We start from the raw sequence: 21,096 nt of genomic DNA, 5'->3' as shown, positions 1-21,096 counted from the left end.
CTTCATTTTGAAAATATTAATTCAGGCACATGTGCACTTTATCATTTTCATGGGTAGCAATCATGACTTTGATAAACATTATCAATGAAAGACATGGATGGCTAATATCAAAAACGCAAGAAACAAGTGTTGGTAAGGATGTGGAGAAAAAGGGATAAGATTGGTGGCAATGCAAACTGGTGTGGCTACTGTGGAAAATAATATGGAGTTTTCTCAAAAAGTTAAAAATAGAACTGCCCATGATCCTGTGATGGCACTACTGGCTATTTATCAAAAAAAAATACAAGACCTCTCTGACCTCAGCCTTAGCAATTTCTTACTTGACACATCCCCAAAGGCAAGGGAATTAAAAGCAAAAATGAACTAGTGGGACCTTATGAAGATAAAAAGCTTCTGCACAGCAAAGGAAACAACAAACAAAACTAAAAGGCAACCAACAGACTGGGAAAAGATGTTTGCAAATGACATATCAGACAAAGGGCTAGTATCCAAAATCTATAAAGAGCTCACCAAACTCCACACCCAAAAAACAAATAACCCAGTGAAGAAATGGGCAGAAAACATGAATAGACACTCCTCTAAAGAAGACATCTGGATGGCCAACAGGCACATGAAAAGATGCTCAACGTCGCTCCTCATCAGGGAAATACAAGTCAAAACCACACTCAGATATCACCTCACGCCAGTCAGAGTGGCCAAAATGAACAAATCAGGAGACTATAGATGCTGGCGAGGATGTGGAGAAACGGGAACCCTCTTGCACTGTTGGTGGGAATGCAAATTGGTGCAGCCACTCTGGAAAACAGTGTGGAGGTTCCTCAAAAAATTAAAAATAGACCTACCCTATGACCCAGCAATAGCACTGCTAGGAATTTACCCAAGGGATACAGGAGTACTGATGCATAGGGGTACTTGTACCCAAATGTTTATAGCAGCACTCTCAACAATCGCCAAATTATGGAAAGAGCCTAAATGTCCACCAACTGATGAATGGATAAAAAAAATTGTGGTTTATATACACAATGGAGTACTACGTGGCAATGAGAAAGAATGAAATATGGCCCTTTGTAGCAACATGGATGGAACTGGAGAGTGTTGTGCTAAGTGAAATAAGCCATACAGGGAAAGACAGATACCATATGGTTTCACTCTTATGTGGATCCTGAGAAACTTAACAGAAACCCATGGGGAAGGGGAAGGAAAAGAAAAAAGAGGTTAGAGTGGAAGAGAGCCAAAGCATAAGAGACTCTTAAAAACTGAGAACAAATGAGGGTTGATGGGGGGTGGGAGGGAGGGGAGGGTGGGTGATGGGTATTGAGGAGGGCACCTTTTGGGATGAGCACTGGGTGTTGTATGGAAACCAATTTGACAATAAACTTCATATATTGGAAAAAAATACAGAAACACTAATTCAAAATCATGTATGCATCCCTAAGTTTATAGCAGCATTATTTACAATAGCTAGATTATAGAAGCAGTCCAAGTGTCCATGGATAGATGAATGGATAAACAAGAGGTGATACACACACACACACACACACACACACACACACACACACACACACACACACAGAGGAATATTATTTAGTCATAAAAAAGAATGAAATCTTGCCATTTGCAATGCCATGGATGAAGCAAGAGAGTATAATGCTAAATTAATTAGTCAGAGAAAGACAAATACTGTATGATTTCACTCACATGTGGAACTTATGAAACAAAACTAAGAAGAGAGAGAGAAACCAAGAAACAGACTTTTGATCACAGAGAACAAACTGATGGTTACCAGAGGGAAAGTGGGTGAGGGAATGGGTGAAATAGGAGTTGGGGATTAAGAAATGCAATTGTTGTGATGAGCACTGGGTGATGTATGGAATTGTTGAATCCTGTATTGTACATCTGAAACTAATATAATACTGTATGTTAAAATTTAAAAATTATAAAAAATATTCATGAAGTTTCTAAAAAATACTTTTTGATAGAAATATCATTGTTACAGTACTCTGAAGTCAAGCATCAAGGAAGCATCAAAAATAATCCTACCCTGATTCATAGCTTTCTGACACCTCAAAAAGAAGGAAAAACTAAATCAACAGTGTGTGGTTTTCCAAATTTTTTTTTAAATTCAGTGTACATAGTGTGTAGTTTAAAATAAAATTTGCTGTGAATACTATGATTAAATTCTCTTTATCATATAAAACATTAGTAACCCGAGTACTTTTCATTGTACAAAATACTCTCGTGTGTACATTTGTATAATGTTTTAAAGGGTGTGAGGTGCTAAAGTGCTATAAAATAGAATCTGACCACTTCGCAGGAGTTAACCTCTTTTGACAAAGGGTTAGAGACACTAGTCATGTAGAATGCTATATATAGGAAGCAGTTCAGCAATATTCATTGTTACTCTTAACATGGACTGAACATGAAGTAAAAGTAAATTATTTCTCCTACTAGGGGCGCCTGGGTGGCTCAGTCGGTTAAGTGTCTGACCGGCTCATGTCATGATCTCAGGGTTTGTGGGTTCAAGCCCCACGTCAGGCTCTGTGCTGACAGCTCAGAGCCTGGAGCCTGCTTCGGATTCTGTGTTTCCCTTTCTCTTTGCCCCTGCCCTGCTCACACTCTGTCTCTGTCTCTGTCTCTCAAAAAGTGAATAAACATTTAAAAAATTTTTTTTAATTATTTTACTTACCTTAAAATTTGCCAAGACAAGTAGTATATTTAGTAAATATTTGTTAATGATAATGATAATTGATTTTCCTTAAGTGAGAAATAAACCAATTGAAAACTGGATGAAACAGAAAAAATAGATAATTATATTTCTTTTTCTAAGAAAGAAGTATTCTATGGGAATGTCTCTCAAAGTTTGTGTTGGGGACAATTGGGGAAGACAGTGTCCACTAAATACCTAGGACATCTTTAAAGACATCTGGGATATGCCTCTCCTCATATGTTATTTCATGCACTTATTATGTAGACCACATTCTATGCAATGTGCTCTACTATGAACCAGGAGGAAAACCATGACTAAGACAAAGTCTTTGTCTTCAACAACCTCACAACCTACCCAATATGGCAGGCACATAAAAAGTATGATACAGTATAATTAGGGCTGTAATAGAAATAGACTACTATCAGAATATTAATGAGAGTATTATGTGTACTTCACTACATCTTCTCTAAACTCTCTTTTTTAGAGGTTAGGAACTGGAAAATTTTGTGGGTTTGTGTTTGTGTGTACGAGTGTGGGTGTAGTGTAGTGGTAATGAGTTGGACAGCAGAGATCACAACTGATCTGAGTGGTAAAAGGACAATTGGAGTTCACTAAATGAGCAAAGAAAGGAGGAGGGCATTTCAAAAGGAAAGATGGGCAAAAGCTTTGAAGGATGAAAGTGCCTAGTTCAAGAGACCGTGAGCACTACTAGTGTGATTGTAAGTGGAATAGATGAGTAGAGTACCTGGGCATAAAAATGGGATCAGGTTGTGAACATTTGGGGGTATGATTGCTAGAAATTATTATTGTGTAGACATTAGGATACTAGTAGCAGTCTCTTGAAACCAGGTACTCTGAAGTCAAGCTTTTATTTACTCTGAAGGGAAACATAAACAGTAGTCTTACAGGGCACCTGGCTGGTTCATTCAGTAGAACGTGTGACTCTTGATCTTGGGGTTATAAATTTGACCCCCCATGGTGGGTGTATAAAATTACTTAAAAATAAAATCTTAAAAAAAGAAGTAGTCTTACCCTAATTCTTAGCTTCCCAATACCTCTAAAAGAAGGAAAAGCTAAATGATACTACTAAAAGGCTGTCATATGCCCAACTGCATGGATGTATCTCAAATGCATTATGCCAAGTGAAAGAAGCCAGAGTCAGAAGGCTACTTTCTATATTATTTCACTTTTGTAGCATTTTAGAAAAGGCAAACTGTAGAGACAGAAATTCACCAGTAATTGTCAGAAGGTAAGGAAATGCATAGGAATTTGGGAGGGATGGGTAATGGAATGGTGCTGTATACAGTTGTGGAGGTTGCGCAATTGTATGCATTTGTCACTTTACAGAACATTGAAAGGGTGGGTTTTACTGTATGTATTGTTTATCTTGTTAATAATCATAATAATAATAGTAGTGGTTATAGAAGCATAATGAATCCTGAGCAAGAGACCCCCTCCTGTAGCAGAATTAATAGCATTTCCACCGCGTCTTTCTTAACATTCAGTCTTCATTGCCTTATCCCCACTGCTTTCCTTGTCTTCAGCTTCCGCGGTTCCTGGTGATTTTTGGCATTTTTTACCTGAGGCTCCAGTGACCTTCCTTGATAGATCTTGGCTCCAAGATTGTAAGGAGAACCATTGCTCGCTCGGTTGATTTCCAGGTTCAACCACGCACACCTTTAGTTTCTATGTGATAAAGGAAAGACATGGCTAAATTTCAGTAAAATGAGAACTTTGAAGACCATATGTGAAAAACAGAGACCAAAGAACCTGAAGACAGGGATGTACATAGGAGACTTTTATAACAACCCAGATCAGAAATCATGAGGGCCTGAACCATTGAGCAAAGCAGTGAAGATAGAATGGAAGGATGAATAAAACTGTAAAGTTAGAATTGACAAGACTAAAGAAGAGGATCTGTGGGAGAAAAGGGAAGAATGAGAATCAAGGATGATTTGGTAGTTTCTAGCTTGGGCAACTGGTTAGATTGCTCATTTTACTCACTTAAGAAATAATTACTGATTACTGAACTGTACAAGTAAAAATGGTTAAGCTGGTAAATTTAATATTTTCTTTTTACCACAATTAAAAAATATATGTATATTAAATATATTTATTGAGCATCCACAGTGTGCCAGGCATTATGTTAGATAGTGGGTATAATAACAGACATGGTTTCTGCCTTCCAGAGGTACTACACAGTGAACCCAGAGGTACATACATAAAAATCATGGTAAATGCTTTGGAGAAAAAGAACTATAAGAGTTTGATAGTAGACCTATTAAGAGATAGTAAGAAAACATTAATAGGAATGGTAGGAGAGATGAACTTTAGACAGCATGTATGAAGGCTCTGAATCAAGAAGTAATTTGTTATGTTTAAAGAATGGAAACAAAGCCCATGTAACTGGAATGTAGTGGGCAAGGAGAGAGTGATGTTATTACAAGTTTGGAGAGGTAGATGCTGCTCAGGTCATGGATCGCATGGATGACAGTAATGATTTTCACATAAAACCATGTGTGGGAGAAGGCCATTGAAGTTAGAATGTATGCATGTTATATGTGTGTTAAGAGAAGGGAGACATGATTTGTAACCTCACATTCTGCCTTACCGTTTTCTGTTCCTGCTTTAATCCAAAGACCACCTGTCACCTTGTATATTAGACCCATCCCCCTGGTCTACTCAAGGGGTTTGATCCTGATTTTACCATTCCCCTCAGTATCTTACACTGTACCTGATCACCTCACTTAGTGTACAAATGTTCTACAACATAGCTCCAAACAAAACTTTCTAGACACCACATGTCCCTTTTGTTACATTTGCATTTCTCTGCCTTCTATTGAAAGAGTTGTCTATATTCATCATTAGTTTTTTCAGTCTACTTCAAACAGGCTCTTCTTTCTACTTCTGTTCTTTGAAACCTCCCTGGTGGAGGTCACTTCCATCTTGCCAAATGCACTGATCAATTTCAGTCCTTTTCTTATTGATCCCTTTAGCAGTATTTAATGTAGCTGACTACTTTTTCCTCTTAAAAAAAATGTGTTAGTAGAGTTGCTTTAGCCAGATAATACATTGACATGGCTCAAAAATCAAAATGATATAAAAAGATACACATTGGGAAGTCTTCATACCACTCCATCCCAGTTTACCGTATTGTACCTCCTCCACCTGAGCTTTCTAAAAATAAACCACTTTTATTAGTTTTTTTGTGTATTTTCCAGTGGTTTTACACAGGTAGAAGCAAAACTAAATGTTTATTTTTATTCCTTTTTTTCTGGCCCCAAAGGTGACATCCTATAAACACTATCCTGCCCCTGAATTTTGCTCTTTTCATTTAATAGTATATGCTGGGGGTGCCTGGGTGGCTCAGTTGATTAAGCATCCGACTTAGCTCAGGTCGTGATCTCACAGTTTGTTAAGTTCAAGCCCCACATAGGGCTCTGTGCTGACGGCTCAGACCCTGGAGCCTGCTTCAGATTCTGTGCCTCCCTCTTTCTCTCTGCCTCTCCCCTGCTCATGCTCTTGCTCTCTCTCTCTCTCTCGCTTTCTCTCTCTCAAAAATAAACATTAAAAACATTAAAAATAATAGTATATCCTAGAAAGCTTCTCATTTTGGTATATGGAAAGCTTCTTCATTATGTTTTACATGTCTATTCCAGTATGTAAATATACCATAATTTATTTAGCCAATTACCCATCCATTGTGTTATTTCCAGTCTTTTGTTATTACAAGCAATGCTGCAATGAATGATTTGTACACAGATTACAGATTACTTTATATATGTTTGATACATTTTCTGAAGTGAGTCAAAGGGTAAATGCCTTTCTACTTTTGATAGTCATTTTCAAAAGGCCTTCCAAAGGAAACACACTATTTTTAAAATTTATTTATTTATTTTGAGAGAGAGAGAGAAAGGAAGAGAGAGAATCCCAAGCAGGCTCAACACTGTCAGTGCAGGCATTGATCCCACGAACCATGAGATCATGACTGGAGCCAAAATCAAGATTCAGACATTCAACTGACTGAGCCACCCAGGTGCCCCAGGATATACTATAATGCAGTCAAATCTAATCATGTGATTTAAAATGCTATCTATATAGTAATATATCCCAGTGTCTCTCTGGCTTTAGCTTTTCCCTGATTTGTTATCTGCTCAACATCTCTCCTTGTGCAAAATTGAACTCATTTTCTTCCCAAACTTGCTATTCCCCTCATTTTCCCCATCTCCCAATAAATAGCAGTGCCATTAACCCAGTTGTTTAGGCAGAAAACTTAGCCCATATTTTCTCCTTTTCCTATACAACAAGTTAAATAGAAATTATATAAGCTATATATAAGTTCTTCAAAATGTTTTCTAAATCTGATTCCTTCTCACCATCTCCCCCCATTCCACTGTGGCATAGTCTCCATCATTTCTCTCCTGGACTACTTCAGTGGCCTCCCAACTTCCTCTCTGCTTCTACTTATATACCCTATCCAGAGTCTATTTTCTACATAGTAAAATCTTTTAAAAATTGTTGTTATTTTATATTTTATTTATGCAAAATAACATATGAAGTACGTATGTAAGTTATGGATCCTAACAACAAAGTGAATACTATCCAGTGTAAAGAAGTAACAATAATGTCAATTCTATCTATAATGCTTCTGTCTATCCCTCTGCCTGTGATCTTCCTCCCTTCCCCCAAACACATAGCTGCTAACCATTCTCTTATACATGTGAACCCACAAATAATGTTTATTTCAAGCTTTATAAAAATGACACTATCCTATATACCTAAATATGTTATTTGATTTTCCTTATTTTTGATCTTTGTACAAATGCATTATCCTTTTTTAAATTTTTTTTTTAATGTTTACTTATTTTTGAGAAAGAGAGAGAGAGAGAATGTGCACAAGTGGGGGAGGGGCAGACAGAGAGGGAGACACAGAATCCAAAGCAGGCTCCAGGCTTTGAGCTGTCAGTACAGAGCCCAACAAGGGGCTCCAACTCACAAACCCTGAGATCGTGACCTGAGCTGAAGTCACACACTTAACCGATGCAGCCACCGAGGTGCCCCCTATCCTTTTTTTTTTTTTTTTTAATGTTTAATCATTTTTGAGAGAGAGAGAAGGAGAGTGAGAGAGAGAGAGAGTGCAAGCGTGGGAGGCCAGAGTGAGAGGCAGGCACAGAATCCGAACCAGGCTCAAGGCTCTGAGCTGTCAGCACAGAGCTCGGCATGGGGCTCGAACTCGGGAACCATGAGATCATGACCTGAGCCAAAGTCAGATGTTTAACCGACTAAGCCACCCAGGCACCCCTGCGTTATCCTTTTAATAGACTTCTCTATTTACTCAATATTATGTTTCTAAGATTTACCTGTGTTGTGTATAGTTATAGTTTATTCATTTTCACTAATATATAATCCATTACATGGAGCTTACCATAATTTATCCATTCTCCTGATGATAAAGATAAGAATTTTCCCGCAAATTTCAGCCATTAGAAATGATATTGCTGTGAATATTCTTTCTATCTCTTGATATACATGCAAAAGGGCTTTCTTGGGGGTAATGGTTCTCAGTGTTAGCTGAGAAACTTCAAAACAAAACAAAACAAAAAACAATGCTTGGACCCTATATAAACCCACTAAATTAGAATCTGTAGAAGTAGAATTGGATATCAGTATTGTTTTGTTTGATTTTGTTTTTTAATCGTCCAGATGATTTTAATGGTTAGCCAGGAATAAAAACCACTGTGTTAAAAATATTCGTAGGAATGGAGTCTCTTGGTTGTAGGAGTATGCCAATTTAAAAAACTACTTACTTACTATGAAAGATAACACACACAGATATACTCAAAACAAAAGCATATTTCTGCCTTTGGAAAACCCTCTTCTTTCACAAAAGCTCAGGTTTTCCATTATATGAAAAAACTTTTTGTACCCAGCAATTCAATAAAAATTTATATTTTGTGCAGGATCTGATTATTTTGCCATGTAAAGTTCTCCAGAATATTTTTTGGAACTAGAAGTCTCCCTAGGATGATCTTTTAAAATCATTAATCAGATTATGTCTACTACCTTGTTCAAAACCCACCAGTGGCCTCCCATTACAGAATAAAATTACCATTGCCTATGAGGCCCTATGTGATCTGGTTTTTGTCTTTGTCTCCAACCTTGTTTCCTACCACCCAGTGCCTTTTTAATTCTGTTAGAGGCATGCTGGTCTTCTGGTCCTCAAACATGCCCACCTCATTGTAGCCTTAGGACCTTTGCATTTGTTTTTCACTCGATCTGGAGCATCATTTCCCAGATTTTCTCATGGTTCATTTTCTCATTTCATTCAGATCTTTTTTCAGTGTTACCTCTTTAAAGAGGCCTTCCCCTACAGGAGTATTGATGCATAGGGGCACTTGTACCCCAATGTTTATAGCAGCACTCTCAACCATCGCCAAATTATGGAAAGAGCCTAAATGTCCATCAGCTGATGAATGGATGAAGAAATTGTGGTTTATATACACAATGGAGTACTACGTGGCAATAAGAAAAAAATGAAATATGGCCCTTTGTAGCAACACGGATGGAACTGGAGAGTGTTATGCTAAGTGAAATAAGTCATACAGAGAAAGACAGATACCATATGTTTTCACTCTTAGGTGGATCCTGAGAAACTTAACAGAAACCCATGGGAGAAGGGAAGGAAAAAAAAAAAGGAGGTTAGAGCGGGAGAGAGCCAAAGCATAAGAGACTCTTAAAAACTGAGAACAAACTGAGGGTTGATGGGGGGTGGGAGGGAGGGGGGGGTGGGTGATGGGTACTGAGGAGGGCACCTTTTGGGATGAGCACTGGGTGTTGTATGGAAACCAATTTGACAATAAACTTCATATATTGGAAAAAAAAATAAAGAGGCCTTCCCTGATGACCCTATATTAACCACCCTCCTTTCATTAATTACTGTCTTCTACTTATATACTTTATTTATTCATTTATTTATTCATCTGTTTATTAAAGTTTATTTATTTTGAGGGAGAATGTGAGCAGGGGAGAGGCAGAGAGGGAGAGAGTAAATCTCAAGCAGACACTGCACTGACAGCACAGAGCCCAAGGTCTTACCAACTGTGAGATCATGACCTGAGCTGAAATAGACATTTGGATGCTTAACCGACTGAGCCTCCTCTACCTATATATTTTATTAGTTTATTGTTTTTTTCCCTACTACTCTGTAAACTCCATGAGATCAGGGACTTCTTCATTTCTGTGTTCTTAGAAGCTAGCATGGATGCTTAGCATGTAGCATGTGCTCAGTAAATATTTGTCAGGTAGGTGGTTGGATAAATGACTGGATGAATGAATGGAAAGGAAGGATGGAAGGAATGTAGGAAAATAGGGGGAAGGAAAGCCATCCTGGTCCTGCTTTCAATAGAGAAAGAGAATATAAGAAGAGTAAGTTTGTATTTAAGAAAATGAATTCAGTTTTAGACAAGTTTTAGTTTCTCCTTCCATCCTTTCTTCTTCCCTTCTTCCATCTGAAACACACATCTACACATAGATGTCAGGATTAACAGTGACATTTGTCTTCCTTTTTAAGGAATTAGCAAAGTGGTAGATTTTGTGAAGTATGGCAATTAAAATTAAAATCTATGTAAGAAACAAAAATACAAACTCTAAGAAAATGACCCTTAAACCTTCAAGGATGCCTGGGCTCAGAGTGATTAGGAAGTCCTGGCCTGTTGAGACTTCCAGGGGAAAAGTCATTGATTGTGAACTTTACCCTGAAGATATTTTATCATGAACTTAGGAGCTGAGAGTTTGCCCCTACTTCAGGATAACATAGAGAATAAGGGCACGGAAGACTGAGCCGTGGGGCAGGGATGAGCATATTTTTAGACAAGGGCTGTTGTCAAGTCCCATGTGGAGAAAATAAAGCTGGCTCCAATAGTTCTTTAAGATACATGATGTATTTTAATAGGGAAATACATAACATAAACATTTTGTAATTTTCTAGTGTCTTCTCTCTGCCTTTCCATCCAGATTTGTTGTTTGTGGTCTCTCACTCAGGTAGGATATGAAAGCACATACCCTTACTAGAAATTTTGGGGTGTGAATTTAGAGATTATGTCTAAATCAGGTGACAGCAGGTAACATCAGGTGTGGAGAAAGAACCCCTGCCACTTACTTGTTCTCTCACAAATATTTTACATTCATACATGCTGGAGTTCCATGCTGAAACCACTTGGAAGAATCCTGATGATGATGGTACCCCCCCCCCCCCCGCCCTTCTAGGATCATAAAAGGACTTAAGAAAATCGTGGAACGAAGAAGTTTAAGACTCTTCGACATACACCATTTTACTTTGTTTTAGTCTATTTCCATATGAGCTAAATGTTACATCAAAGAAATATACTTATTGGCCAGTTGATAGAAGTTCTCTTCGCATAACAATTCCTTACATTTATAAAGTGCTTAATAGTTTTCAGAAAATTTAAATATGCATGATTTATTTTATTCTCTGCAAAAGCATGAAGTATGTAGGGTAGGTGTTGTTTTTCCCTTTTTAAAAATAAAAAAAACTAAGGCAAATTTCAGGCCATTCATTATATCACATACTTTCTAGTATAAGTTTGCCACATCTCAGGCAAATACAAATTTGTAAACAAATTTACTGAGTACTTACTAAAAGGAGTCTTTTTTTTTTTTTTTACAAAATTCGAATTTGTAAAAAGCCTCCTTTAACTAGTAAACATTGCTAATACATTTAATTGCATTAACTACTCGACTAAAAAGCTTAAGAGAACAGAAAAGTCGCAGTCTGACAAGAAACTACTAATATAAAACAAATAGGAAATGAAGGCTAAGGGGCACCTGGCTGGCTCAGTTGGTAGAGCACATGACTCTTGATCTCGGGGCCATGAGTTCCAGCCCCATTTTGGGCATAGAGCTTACTTAAAAAAAAGAGGGGTACCTAGGTAGCTCAGTCAGTTAAGCACACGATTCTCTTTTTTTTTTTTTTTTTAATGTTTATTAGAGAGAGAGCATGAGCGAGAGCAAGAGCGAGGGAGGGGCAGAGAGAGAGAGAGACACAGTATATGAAGCAGTCTCCAGGCTCTGTGCTGACAGGCTCCAAGCAGGGCTTGGATCCATGAACCGTGAAATCATGATCTGAGTCGAAGTTGGACACTTAATCAACTGAGCCAACCAGGTGCCCCACACCCAACTCTTGATCTCAGCTCAAGTCTTGATCTCAGGGTTGTGAATTCAAGCCCCATGTTGGGCTCTGTGCTTGGCAGGAAGCCTACTTGAAAAACAAAGCAAGAAAAGAAAGAAAATGAAGGCTAAGTATTTAGCCTAAAATTGCATTGTTGAGGAAACATACTTCAATGAATAAAACTAAGCTACACACAGGTTTAAAAAAAAAGGGCTGGGGCGCCTGGGTGGCTCAGTTGGTTAAGCTTCAGGTCCTGATCTCACAGCTCGTGAGTCTGAGCCCCACATCAGGCTCTGTGCTGACAGCTTGGAGCCTGCTTCAGATTCTGTGTCTCTATCTTTGTCTGCCCCTTCCCTGCTTGCCCTCTCTCTCAAAAGTAAGTAAACATTAAAAAAAATTTTTTTAAAGTGCTATCTTAAAAATGAAGTTTTTGTATTTTTTTTTACATCCTTTGACTTTTATTTAGTTTGTCTATGAGAATTTGAGAAACTGTAGTAAAAATGGATTTATGAGCTTGACAATGTCAACAGTTTGTTTATATTTATACTCATACATTTTGCTGTCAACACAAAACTGCATTAAAATATCTTCTTAGAATATGTATCTTTTGTATTAGATAATTTTATATTATAAAACAGTGACAAGTTATCATTAATAGCTTTTAAATTTATATGTAAGTAGCTAAATAATATTTTTAAATCTTGTATTCAGTTTTACCTTACACTAAAAATCTCATTTAAGGCCAACAGCATAGTATATTAAAGACAAGATGTCTTTTCCTTATTAAGCCATAAGAATAACAGTGGCCTTTTCCTTGATTGCTTGAAAGTAATTGAGCTTGGTTTTTCTTAAGTTGGCAGGCATCTTTTTTAACTTGGACATAAGCATGTGTGAGTAAGTGTTCCCATGTTTTAGTCATGGTGAGTTATGAGCATATTAAAAATAATTATCTCCACCTCATAAATCTTTCTTTTACTCAAGTTTATTTTAGCGCTTACTTTAATCTTCCTGTTAATGTCTCCTAGTTTTGGTCATATATATATGGATGGCAGTAAATTATAGATTTGAGCTGTATTTAGCATAGAGAAAAAGGCCAATGGCATAATATATTATAGCTATAGTTCATAATCAGCGTCTGTTAAGATGAGGCATAATAAAACCCATCTATGTTGCTGCTTATTGGAATTGGGAACTTATTTTTTAATGAATACAATAATTTAGTTTCATTAGCAGATTTTGAAAATTGAAGAATAAGAGATGCCATTCTGTGGATGAAAAAAAAAGGTGACATTTGCCAAATGCTAATGGTGATAATAGGGTTAGAGTAGATCCTCTGATTTAATTCATGCCGATAAGGTAGGCACAACTAGTAATATGAACATTCAACTGGTTTAGGAAAAAGGAAACAGCAGCACACTACCAAGAATCAGGATCATTATTATAATTGCTAGAATGTTTAGCAAATATGGTAATAATGAATATAACACATTTTGAGATTGTAGGCTTTAAGTTTGGAGGCCTACATGATATATATCAGGTACTTTTGAGACAGGGCAAGCACATCAGTTACATGTTCCACAAGGCATTTTCTCAGTCATGTTCAACAGTGTGCTTTGCCATAGCTTCTCCATTTGTTGAATTCAGGATGACCTTTGCATGAATGAAGTCAAATAGGATTAAGGCAGGAATTTTCAACAATAGAAAAGAGCAACAGATGTAGCCGACTTTGAACGTGGGAGGATTGTTGATGTACTGTTGCCTAAAGGGAGTGTCTATAGTGGGGGGGGGGGGGAGGAAAGGAAAAAATAAGTTTACAAAATACTAAAAATGTAGAAGAGGAGTATAAATGGTCCAAAATACCTCTCCAGGTATTTTGTAATTGGGATGAAATTATCCTGTAATTTAAAGATCCTTTAAACTGTTTAACTTTTTTCCTTTTGTATTATTACAAAGATACAGTTTGAAAATGTATATATACATACACTTTCAAAAATATGGATGGAAAATGTGTGTGGTTAGGAAAATCGCAGTTACTACTAAGTGGTATTTGTGAGGCTACTTCTTTCTATTGTCTAATTTATTTCATTTTGGGCTATAACAGTATAAAACTATTAATGTTGCACACAAATTATTCTGTTAGGTTTAAACATAAAGTAACAAAAGATAAGACTCCAAAATAATTATATCTATGGCCAGACCATAGTTAATTTCTGACTGGTACATGTGAAACATTTTAAAACAATTACTGCATATAAATCAGTTTATTTTATCTTATTTTGCTTTGTTTCCTATAATGAGTTGGTTTATTTTTAAAAGAATATTAGTTTGTCACATAGATTCTCTTTTCAGTTTATTTAGTTTCAAGCAAAATCTAATCCTTGGTGTCTATTATATACTAAATGTATATCCTAGAAGAAAACTGTTGTGGCATCAATATCTTCTGGTTCCTGATAAATAAGTCCCTAAGTGAACTATTGTAGTTTATGATAATGAATAATCTTTAAGCTGTAAAAAAAAGAAACAAAATGAATAAAGAAGCATTAAAACAAAGAGATAATTTTATGCTTCAACTATTAACAACTGAAAGTTCTTTAGAGAGCTTAGTGGAAAAGTTTATGAGGAAAAATAAACAATGAAATGGCTTTATCTATTTGGTTTATTAAAATTACATGCTAAGTCTTCTTAAAGGAACGTTGTATATAAAATACTTAAATTGCTGAAACTTAATGCAGCATTCTTTTTCTTTCTTTGTTTCTTTTTTTTAAGTTTCTTTATTTTTAGAGAGATAGCATGGAGCCCAGTGCAGAGCTCAAACCTATGAAACCATGAGATCATGACCTGAGCCCAAACCAAGAGTCAGACGCTCAACCAACTGAGCCACCTAGGCACCCCCTTAATGTAACATTCTTAAAATAAATTTTTATCAGTATGAATCTATGTAATAGTTAACTCTCATCGTGCCTACAGTTCTAGTTTTAAAATATATGAAGGAATGAGTGTAAGAGAATAGTAACAGAAGTATTAACAAGTGATTTAAGTAAGTGATTAAAATTTGGGGATAAGGAAGAAAATCTAAACCTGTTGAGTAAACAGGTCTACTCCCTCAAAGAAGAAAATTTTGTCCATTGTTTCTTCATCTGATACAAGGTTTCAAATAGATTCCCATTTCCCAATCTGTGATTTAGTGGTGATCATTTAAAACTTAATAATACATATCTTCTTTCCACTACCACCACCATCAATTCTAAAATTAATCATTTATCTTTCTGATTTAATTTTTAGTTTCTTTTTGCTATTTAGACTTAAAGCTGTGTAAAGGGCAATAATACATGTACAATAATCAATAGCCATAAAATAGGGTATTAAGGACTTGTAATATGGAATATGGGAGAAAGAAAACACAAAGAAAGGTTTCGTGGAGGTAATAGCATTTGAATTTATATATTACTGCTTTGGTAGAATTGAGACATAGAAATGGCAGAGGAATATTTCAAGCAAGTGAAATGTTATGAGTAGTCCCTCAATGAATCCTGTGCAAATGTCTTTCTTTCTCAGATATTTACAGTTCCCTTCACATGCCTTCTCTTCCTTTCCTTTATGACTGCACATGCAGGCCCTCCACCTACAGCTTCCAGTGGATACATTCCTAGACATCTCTTAAGATCTAACTCAAGTGCCTCCTTCTATATGAGGATCTCTTCTGGGCCACCAAAGTAAATACCATCACTCTATACTTTGTGCTTCTCATTCATTTCCCATATTCTGTATTACAGCTATTTATTTGTGTATCTCTCTTCAAGACTGAGCTGCTGAATTCATACATGTCGTGAAGTCCAGATAGTCCTGTACCACTACTGTATGCCGGGTTATTTGGATAAAGTAGTGAGCAAGATACAGCTCTGTCCTTGGGCAACTCACATTCTAAAATGGTAGAGTGATTACAAATAAATGAGTAATTAAAGAATATACTTTTGGGGTGCCTGGGTGGCTCAGTCAGTTAAGCATCCAGCTCTTGATTTCGACTCAGGTCATGATCTCAAGGTTTGTGAGTTCGAGCTCCACATTGGGCTCTGTGCTGACAGCGTGGAGCCTACTTGGGATTCTCTCTCTCTGCACCTCACCCCTCCAAATAAATAAACTTTAAAAAAAAAAGAGTATAATTTCATATTTGATAAGAAAATAAAGCAAGGTGAGAAGTTAAAGAGTGATAGAAGGAGAGTTTAAAATGGTCATGAAAGTTGTTTTGGAGAAGGTGAAGTATCAAGGAATGATCCATATAAAGATATGGGGTAAGAGCTTCCATTGGCAAAGGAAGTAGCAAGTATAAAGGCCTTGGGGTGTAAGCTTAGGATTGGGGGGTCATATGAAGCCTCTCTTTAGAAGTGACATTTATAAAGAGATCTGAAAGGTGAATATGGATTAGCCCTTAGGACAGTGAAGGAGTGAGGAGGAAGCAGTTTATGCTGAAAGAACAACAATGGTTGCCAACTTAGAGGAGTTTGACATATTCGAGGAAGAAGTCATTTCCCAGTAAGGGGGATGAATAGTACAACATGAAGCCTTTGAAGACCATGTTCTCTGAAGGAGAGTTTTAAGCAAGGAAATGATATGATCAGATATGTCTTTGAAAAGATCACTTTTGTGAAGGTGGTTGGACAGGGCGGGGGTAGAAGTAGGAAGGAATGGAAAAGAAAAAGTAGTCTGGGCAAAACATGATTGGTTGAGACCACATTGGTGACAGTACAAATAGAAATAGATAAGTATGGGATATTTTTAATTCACAAGATCTTGCTTTTGGTGTTTTATGTAAAAAATCTTTGTCTAACCCAAGATTCCAAAAGCTTCCTCATATGTTTTCATTAGAAGTTTTATAGTTTTATTTGTTGCAAGCTATGGATCAGAGATTTTTTTGTATCTTTATTTTTTTGGTTGTTGCTTTTTCTTTCTTAGCATATGGATATCCATTCATCCCAGAACCACTTGTTGAAAAGATTATCCTTTCTCCTCTGAATTGCCTTTACACTTTTGTTGAAAATTAATGAATTGTATATGTGTAGGTCAATTTCCAGACTGTTCTGTTCCAATGATCTTTTTGTGTACCTTTATACAATACCATCCTGTCTTGACTAGTATTGTTTATGTTGTCATAAAATCATAAAGTATAAGTCTTGCAACTTTGTTCTATTTCATAATTATCTTGGCTATTCTAAACCCTTTGCATTTTCATATATGCACATTTTAGAATCAGCTTGTCAATTTCTGATTGAGATTGTACTGAATCTGCAGTTCAGTTTAGGGAGAGTTAACGACTTATCAATGCTGAGTCCTTAAATTCATGAGCACAGTTTATCTCTCTACTTTTCAGGTCCTTTTATTTTTTTATTTTTATTTTTTTTTTCATTTTTGTTTCTTTTTCTTTTTTTTTTTTTTTCATTTTTTTTTTCAGGTCCTTTTAAATTTCTCCTACCAATGTTTTATAGTTTTCAGTGTGCAAGTATTCCACACATTAGTCCAGTTTATGCCCATGTGTTTCATATTTTTAAAGCTGTTACAAATGGTAGTTTTTTTAAGTTAAACTTAAAAAAAGTAAAAGCATTATGTTTGCTCTACTGTATCCCCATCTAATTCCTTGGAAGCTTTTATGGTTGACTTCAATACTAAAATTAAGGTCTTTGAAGATGTACAAGTAAAAAGTTTTTAAAAGTAATCAGTAGACATTTAATTGCCATTGATTTCTGGTAGTATTTATTATGTAATAGTATAAAATCACATCTATCCAAACCTCTAATTTGAATATGTAAAAAATATATATTGTGAGGAACTCCTACTCTCAATTTCCATTAGTTTCAGTCCTGCGTCTACCTCTTTTAGAGGGTAGGGACTGCTTTATCACCAAGTTGATCCTAATACCAAGGCCCAGGGTCCCGCACCCTTAGCAAAATAAATAATATAGTGGAATAAGTGAATAAACATCTGCCTTGATGCTAATCCTCTTGCTATCTCTTCTCAAAGTGTGGTCTCTGGAGGTCCATGATATAGTTCATTTGGTTTGTGAAGTAAAGGACATTTTCATAATAATACTAAGACTTGATTTACTTTTTTCACTATGTTGATATTTGCACAGATTGGGCAAGAGAAATAGTGGGTAAAACCTGTGGGTGCCAACATATGAATCAAGGTAGTGGCACCAAATTGTTAGTAAGAGTCATTGTATTCTTCATGGCCATGCAGACTCAGTTTAAAAAAAAAAAAAGGGAAAGAAAAACCAGTGTCATTTAAGAATGTCTTTATGAAACAGTAAAAATTATTCATTTTATTAAATTTTAATCTTGGAGTGCACATTCTAATATTCTGTGTTAGGAAGTTTGCCTGAAACACTTCTGCTGCTCATGTAGGTATTACCATTATCTCAAAAAAAAAAAAAAAAAAGGACTTGCTCTATTGTTTGGGTTGTAAGATTGGCTAGGGGTCTGCGTAAGGGAACACCATTTTTACTTGAAACAATGACTGACAAACTGGTTATTTAGACTTGGTTATTTGGTACATATTTTCTCAAAAAGGAACAAAATTATACTATCACCTCAAGGGAAACAACTGACAGTATTTGTTGTCAGTGATACAATTAGAGCTTTCAAGCAAAAATTAGAATTTTGGAAGACTCCTATCTGCCACTTTGAACTTGAGATTTTCCCGATACTTAAAAAACATTTCTGAAAAAATAGGTGATGATATTAAGAAATATTATTTTCTTTCTCATTGCCACGTAGTATTCCATTGTGTATATAAACCACAATTTCTTTATCCATTCATCAGTTGATGGACATTTGGGCTCTTTCCATAATATTATATAATGAAACATGTCAACATTGTCAGGGAATCTGTTTTCCAAATGACCAGTGGATAATGTTTCAAAATAATGCATAGACAAAAATTCCTTTCAAAGTGCAGGATGGATCGATGGATTTTAATATAACAGAATTTGAAGAGTTCATCAATGTGGTTTCAGATTCTACATAGCAACTAACCTTTAAGAAACCACCACTTGTGAGTTTTGGTATAGTACCAAAGAAGAATATCCACAATGGTCTGAAAAGGATTTTAAAATTCTCTTTACCAACCATGTATCTGTGTGCTAGATTTTCATTACTTTGACCAAAACAACACATCACAACAGATTGAACACAGTAGCAGATGTGAGAATGCAGCCATTTTATATTCAGCTAGACATTAAAGAATTTGCAAAAATGTGAAACAGTGTCACTCTTCTCGCTATTTTTCTTTGGAAAATATAGTTGTTACAGAGATACATTAACATGTAAAGTTTTAAAAAGAACTAATAAGTATTGTATTAATTTAATAATTAATTTCTGTTTTAATTTCTAATATAGTAAATATCAGTAGTTATACCCACATAAACAATTGGGAGTCCTCAATTTCTACAAATGTAAAGAAGTCCTGAAACCAAAAAGTTTAAGAATTGCTGCTGTCTGCCATCTCTATATCTATCTTTAGCCTCTGACTTTAGTCACAAGACTGAGACTTTCAGGAGCTTCAGACCTGTCTTTGTTCCTGGTTTTCCCTCAGAAATGATCCAGATTAAGTCAGACATCCATTTGGGTAGGCATTAGAAGTATCAGATTTTCTATAGTTTTGCCAAGCTTTGGTGGGAAACAGGCTCATCCTTCAGAGGTCTAGCTTGAATGAACTTGTGAAGTATTTGTTGACATCACTTTCTTTCTGTGTTTTTTTTTTTTTTTTTAATGCTTATTTATTTATTTTGAGAGAGAGAGGTGGGGAGGGGCAGAGAGTGAGGGAGAGGGAAAATCCCAAGCAGGCTTACACTGTCAGTGCAGAGCCCAACACACGGCTCCATCTCATGAACTGTGAGATCGTGACCTGAGCCAAAATCAAGAGCCAGACGCTTAACCGCGGAAGCCACCCGGGTGTACCCCTGTTGACTTGAGTTTCTACTGTGTGATCCAATAGCACAGTGTAGGAGCATATTTTATCATTCTCATCACATTATGTAATGATAGTTATTTATGCCTCCCTACTCAGTTATGAATTCTTCACTGACAAAATGGAATGAGTAAAGGTTTGTTGAAGTACTAACCTATTATGACCAGTGCCAAGGGACACAGTTTTCTTAAATGTTTTTTAAAAAAGGTCTTTCGATAGTAACTAAAATAGGTCTTTCTGAAATTGCTACGTATCAAATTCAATATAATGAAGCACAGCATATAAACATGCAGTATTGTTAACTCATGAAAGTTTTCATATAAAAATGTGGCTGTTTATTATTTCTGCCTTAAATAATCAACATATTCTTTTTGTGGTTTAAATGTGTGTATGTTTAGTACAGTTTGGCAAATGGAATAAATGTGCTTTTATCCCATAAAAATACTCTCTAGTCAGTATTATCCATAAAAAATCATTGATAATCATCCTGTTCATGTATTGTTTGGGGGCAGGTCCCTTAACCTGTTTGAAGCTTGTCTCTGAAATGTGGGTAATTTTAAGTCACGGGATTGTTGCCAGGGTTTTTTTTAAGCATATCTAGCCCTTTGTATTATTTAAATAGTGACTTTGGAAGTGAGATGTGTCACCTCTTAGGAGTGCTCAGCATAGTTCACTGGGTGTGGGCAGAATATGTTCAAATTTGTATCTACATGTTTTAATCCAAGAAAGAAATTAAGCTTTACTAATATTAATATTCAGTTTAACATGGGTACCTTCACCTAGCCTACATAACTACATATTAGAAGGTCATGTATCAGGTAGAGGATGGAAAGTGTCCTGTAGAAAGGGGAGTACAAATGCAAGAGGAAGTTTTACATCTATCCTTTTTGTCAGGAAAGATAAACTTCCACTTATATTCATGCTATTTTCCTATTTCTATAAACTTCCATTCATATTACTTTGCCAGACTATGTGAGTACTAGACTTTTCCTGATTCCTTACAAGAAGTAGGCATGAGAATGGATGGATATTGGTTAGCCAGCCTACAGTGTTGGCTACAGAAATATTTTCATGTTATTTTGTTGCTAAAAACATCTGTGCCACCTGTATAAACTCTCACTCATATCAATATACTTTCAGAACTTGAAAACAACATTTTCTAACCTGTTTTAAAGTCCACATAAAAATTATTAGTAGAGTATTAACCGTAACTTGTTGACATCAGGAATTAGAAGCTAAGTGA

General features: G+C 36.0%; 1 protein-coding gene and 2 long non-coding RNA genes across 13 annotated transcripts in view; all 3 read left to right on the top strand.

Moving 5' to 3' along the window:
- The window catches only part of EHBP1 (EH domain binding protein 1), a 375,689-nt gene that overhangs the window by 219,841 nt on the left and 134,752 nt on the right, over positions 1-21,096 (top strand). The gene's annotated exons all lie outside the window — the stretch shown is intronic.
- Positions 1,315-6,255, top strand: LOC147582486 (uncharacterized). Its single transcript, XR_015249184.1, has 2 exons — positions 1,315-1,995; positions 3,557-6,255. It is a non-coding gene; the product is annotated as an uncharacterized LOC147582486 (long non-coding RNA).
- LOC147582485 (uncharacterized) lies at positions 9,507-18,336 on the top strand. Its single transcript, XR_015249183.1, has 2 exons — positions 9,507-17,259; positions 17,341-18,336. It is a non-coding gene; the product is annotated as an uncharacterized LOC147582485 (long non-coding RNA).

Source organism: Puma concolor, chromosome A3, assembly GCF_028749965.1.
Source record: "Puma concolor isolate L17-30 chromosome A3, mPumCon1.1.hap2, whole genome shotgun sequence".
Lineage (NCBI taxonomy): Eukaryota > Metazoa > Chordata > Mammalia > Carnivora > Felidae > Puma > Puma concolor.
This window is presented reverse-complemented; position numbering and strand designations above follow the sequence as displayed.